Source organism: Macaca thibetana, chromosome 14 (genome assembly GCF_024542745.1).
Source record: "Macaca thibetana thibetana isolate TM-01 chromosome 14, ASM2454274v1, whole genome shotgun sequence".
Taxonomy (NCBI): domain Eukaryota; kingdom Metazoa; phylum Chordata; class Mammalia; order Primates; family Cercopithecidae; genus Macaca; species Macaca thibetana.
Window position 1 is genome coordinate 102,240,736 of NC_065591.1, and position 5,890 is coordinate 102,246,625.

The window sequence follows — 5,890 nt, forward strand, 5'->3', positions numbered from 1 at the left end:
CTCTCCCAGCACTGTTAACTGGAGTTCCTTTATTGTTGGGCTCTTATCCATCCTTTGTATTAGTAACTCCAAATTAATAACTGCATGTTAATAAACTCCAAAGGTGACATTACACATATCTGGTGTTTTGAGCAGAATGGCAGAAACAAGATGAGAAACAGAGCTGGAGGAAATTTTGTTTTATATCAAGTTAATTAAACTCCCTCTCTCCCCGTTTCTCTTTCTCTTTCTCTCTCTCCACACGCACACACCAGCAGAAGCATTTCTTTCAGATTAAAAGAAATGGAAATGTGTACATTCCATTCTATTGTCCTCTTAATTCTAAGTTAAATAAATCAATTTTAAGGAGTTGAATGCTATATAAAATATGTACTATATCTGCTGTGGTTACATGTTATAAAAACTACTATACCAAAGGCTAATATCATTTCTTTTGGTAACACCCCAAACCTCATTTACTTTAAATATACACTGTGCTTCAGTTTACTCATCAGTAAAATTTTAAGGATGCTGATCCCCACCTCATAGGGTTTTTGGTGAAGATTAAATAAGTCAAAACAGCCAGGCATGGTGGCTCACACCTGTAATCCCAGCACTTTGGAAGACTGAGGTGGGCAGATCACCTGAGGTCAGGAGTTCGAGACCAGCCTGACCAACATAGATAAACCCTGTCTCTACTAAAAATACAAAATTAGCCGGGCATGGTGACGCATGCCTGTAATCCCAGCAACTTGGGAGTCTGAGGCAGGAGAATCGCTTGAACCTGGGAGGCAGAGGTTGTGGTGAGCTGAGATTGTGCCATTGCACTCCAGCCTGGGTAACAAGAGCGAAACTGTCTCAAAAAAAAAAAAAAAAAATTAAATCAAAACATGTAAAGCATCTAGAAGAATGCACGGCATACAGTAAACACTCAACACATGGCAGCTATTATTATATTTATTCTTTTGTTAGTGAAAATTTTCCTATGACTGCAGACTCTTTGGACATAGTACCTATGGTAGGCATCACATACATTATTTCTAATGTGTATGTTGAAGAAAGTCTTGAAACCTTAATTAATGCACAGTTGTCAGGAAAAGCCTGGAAAGTGGAAAAATGAACAAATACACAATTGTTTATATTTGTGTTACAATTCTGTCCTTAGAAAGGACTCTCTCGTGGTTAGTGTCAATGCTGAACTTGTTTGATGTACTGGAGGCAAAATAATGGTCTCCATATATGTCCATGCCCTAATCCTTGAAATTTGTGAATATGCTACTTAACATGGCTAAAGGGATTTCACAGATGTGATTCAGGGTAGGGACCTTGAGATGGGAGATTATCTTGGATTATCAGCCTGGGCCCAAATTAATCACAAGCCTTTAAAAGCAGAGAAGCTTTCTTGCTGAGGTCAGAGAGAGACGATGACAGAAGAAGGGTCAGGGAGATGTGAGGGGAGGACTTGACTAGCTAGTTGGCTTTGAAGATAGAGGAAGTAAACTGAGAACACAAATAGCCTCTTGAAGCCAGAAAAGGCAAGGAAACAAATTCTGTCCTGGAGTCTCCAGAAAGGAGTACAGCCCACCTGATGCCTTGATTTTAGCCCAGCGAGGCCTGTTGCAGATTTCTGACCTATAGAACTGTAAAATAATACATTTGTTACAGCAGCAATAGACAATGAATACGCCACAGTAGCAATATTTTGCAAGGACATAAAACTTAAGTCCACTTATTACATGTTTTGTACTAAAAATATTAAAATGAAACATGCCAGGAAGGAATAAACAGCACCACATGCTACACATTCATCTGAATCACAGATGAATTTGATGCACAATATTCCAATTTGTTATTCTATAAACATTTGAGATGGCTTAGTCCAGGTCTGAGGCTAAAGAAAACTTTTGAGCTATGGGCAAGAAAATCAAATCACTGCTGTCACTTAAGGGCAATGCCAAATCTGTTTCAACTGGGACTTTCACACATAGATGCACAAATGCACTGGGTGGTTTTCTTACTCCTGGTGAAACTGGATCTTTGGAAACTCTTGGCAAGAAATGGTTTGGCTCAAATTTCCAAAATAAAAAATATAGCCTAGGCCGGGCATGGTGGCTCACACTTGTAATCCCAGCACTTTGGGAGACCAAAGGGGGCGGATCACCTGACGTCAGGAGTTTGAGACCAGCCTGACCAATGTGGTGAAACCCTGTCTCTACTAAAAATACAAAATTAGCTGGGCGTGGTGGCGTATGCCTGTCATCCCAACTACTAGGGAGGCTGAGGCAGGAGAATCACTTGAACCCAGGGGGCGGAGGTTGCAATGAGCCAAGATCATGCCATTGCACTCCAGCCTGGGTGACAAGAGCGAAACTCTGTCTCAAAAAAAAAAAAAAAAAAAAAAAAAAAAAAAAACACACACACACACACACACACACACACGGCCTATACTACATTTCTAAAATTGTAGAGTTAAAGAAGTTTCAGACCTTTTTTTTTTTTTTTTGAGACAAGAATCTTGCTCTTGTCACCCAGGCTGGAGTGCAATGGCAGGATCTTGGCTCCCTGCAACCTCCATGTCCCAGGTTCAAGCCATTCTCCTGCCTCAGCCTCCTGAGTAGCTGGGATTACAGGTGCCTGCCACCATGCCCGGTTAATTTTTGTATTTTTGGTAGAGACAGGGTTTTGCCATGTTGGCCAGGCTGGTCTTGAACTCCTGACCTGTGATCTGCCTACCTCAGCCTCCCAAAGTGCTGGGATTACAGGTGTGAGCTACTGCGCCCGGCTATTTTTTCTGACTTAAAACTTAAATAACATTCTGCAGTTCACTTTTATTAATTAATAATGAGAGTATGAATTAAGAGCTACTAATCCATGTTTCCATGCTGCAGTGCAAGATAGTACTGAAAACATAATACGCCAACCTTAAAATACCAGAACTCTCTACAGAGCTCAGGGGTAGTTAGCCCACATATAAATCCATTTGGGAAGTTTCTATCCATTTTCTGAAGTACTTACATTTTAGAATGGAGGTGGGTAAATAGCCTTTACTCTAGCTTATTTCAACTACGTTGTGGTCGCTATGATACCAATTTTTTGAGACTTACTGAAACTTTGTTTATTACCCAGTACATTGCCCATTTTTATAAGTGTTCCCTCTATGTTTACTGGGGAATTGGATTATTTGTAAAGTAAAGGTTAATATATGTGTCAAGTTTTCTACATCCTTACTTAATGTTTGATCTGTTACAGAGAGTGGTATGTCAAAAAATCTCCGAATGTGATTGTATATTTGTCTGTTTTTCCGTGTAATTCTGTCATATATATGTGTACATACACACACACACACACACACACACACACACACACATAGATTAAATAATTGCAAGCTTAGAGTTGCTATATATTCCAGGTTAGTTTAGATGTTTACCATTACATAGTAACACATTTATCCTTTATAACGCATTTTCTCCTTGAAAGTCCATTTAATCAGACAGCAATATAGCAAACTAGCTTTATTTTCATTGGATTTACCTAGTATTTTTTTTCTATTATTTGATATTCAACCTTTCTGTGCCTTTATATTTTTGATATGTCTTTCCTAAGTGTGGTAGAGTCAGATTTTTTTCAGCCTAAATGAAAATCAGCTTTTTCATTGGTGCATTTAACCTACTTACTTTTGATATATTTGGCCTTATTTTCAACCTTTCATGTCATGCTTTTTAAAATATGTGCTTTTCCTATGATGGTTTTCCCTCCTTTTCTTCTTTCTTTTGGAGTTCAAATGATGTCTTTTTCAGGATAGACACTGAACTGCTGTAACAAGGAGACTTTAAAATAAGTATCTTAACTAGGAGAAATGTTTATTCTCTCCCATGCAACCGTTCAGAATAGGCTGGGGCTTGGGCACTGTGCCTTCCACAGCGGTGGGTGGCTCTGCTGCATGAGGTCATGCAAAGACCCAGGCTGGTGGACTGGCTCTGCCATCTTGTTTAGCTTTCATTTTCGGATCTCATGTGATCACGTGATCCAGTTGTCATTTTCTAGCCAATGGAAAAGACAATTGAGAGGAAAACAAGTAGCTTTCTTGTAAAATGGTTATCTGGTTGCATTCATCACTTCTACTTGCATCCCATTAGCAAAAACTTTGTTATAGGAACACACCTATCTGTAGCAGAAGCTGGGAAAGATGGTCTCCGTCTGGTAAGCCATGTGCTCCACTAGAATTCATGGTATTCCATTATTAAAAGGAGGAAAGGGAGAAAGCGTCTTGCCAATAACACTCATGAGCTTTTTTTTTTTTTTTTTTTTTTTTGAGACGGAGTCTCACGCTGTTGCCCAGGCTGGAGTGCAGTGGCGCGATCTCCGCTCACTGCAAGCTCCGCCTCCCGGGTTCCCGCCATTCTCCTGCCTCAGCCTCCTGAGTAGCTGGGACTACAGGCGCCCGCCACCGCGCCCGGCTAATTTTTTGTATTTTTAGTAGAGACGGGGTTTCACTGTGGTCTCGATCTCCTGACCTTGTGATCCGCCCGCCTCGGCCTCCCAAAGTGCTGGGATTACAGGCTTGAGCCACCGCGCCCGGCAACACTCATGAGCTCTTGTTACTCCGTTCCTGTTCCACATGAATGTGGGTCCAGTAATATAGTTCTATCTTGCTTTTTAAAAAAATCCTCTGATGAGAATATAGTAGTTGTCATTATTTTCTAATTGGTCATTGCTTGGATTTACCCTAATTTTTGCATATCATTTTTTGCTAATTTTTTGCATATCATTTTTTCTTGCCTCTTTGCCCCATCCTTTGGGTTCCATTTCACTATTCTTGAAGAATGTTGCATTGCTATGTATCTATTACTGCTTAACAAATTACTCCAAAACTTGACAATTTGAAACCGAATTTATTATCTCAGTTTCTGGAGGTTAGAATTTGGCATAGCTTCTCTGGATCCACTGTTTCAGGGTTTTTCTCATAGGCTACAATCAAAGTGTCACCTGGGGATGGGGTCATCTCAAGGCTCAAGTGAGAAAGGATCAGTTTCCTAGCTCACTCCGGTGACTGTTGACAGGATTGGGTTCTTAGACCGTTGAATGGAAGCCTCAGTTCCATTCAAGCTGTTGAGGCCACCCTGAGTTATGCCTTTGTTTAGTGAGGGTCTGATGGCAATAAGCTCTATCAGTTTTTATTGTCTTAAAAATACAGCCATGTACTGCATGATGACATCTTGGTCAACAATGGTCCCATAAGGCTACCATTTTTAGCTCCTCTAATGGAGCTGAAAAATTTCAATCACCTAATGATGTAGCTGTCATCATTATAGTGCAACACATTACTCACAGTTTTGGTGATGCTGTTGTAAATAAACCTACTTCACTGACTTTTTATCACTATTTTAGAGTAATTATAAAAAAGTAGTTTACTGTAAAACAACCTCAGGCAGGTCCTTCGAAGGGATTCCAGAAGAAGATATTGTTATCATAGGAGATGACAGCTCCATGCATGTTATTGCACCTGAAGACCTTCCAGTGAGACAAAATGTGGAGGTGGCAGACAGTGATATTAATAATCTTGACCCTCTACAAGCCTAGGCTCACGTGTGTGTGTCTTAGTTTTTTGTTTGTTTATTTGTTTGTTTTCTGAGATGGAGTCTCGCCCTGTTGCCCAGGCTAGAGTGCAGTGGTGCGATCTTAGTTCACTGCAAGCTCCGCCTCCTGGGTTCATGCCATTCTCCTGCCTCAGCCGCCTGAGTAGCTGGGACTACAGGTGCCCACCACCACGCCTGGCTAATTTTTTTTTTTTTTTTTTTTTTTGGTATTTTTAGTAGAGATGGGGGTTTCACCATGTTGGCCAGGCTGGTCTCAAACTCTTGACCTCAGGTGATCCACCTGCCTTGGCCTCCCAAAGTGCTAGGATTACAGG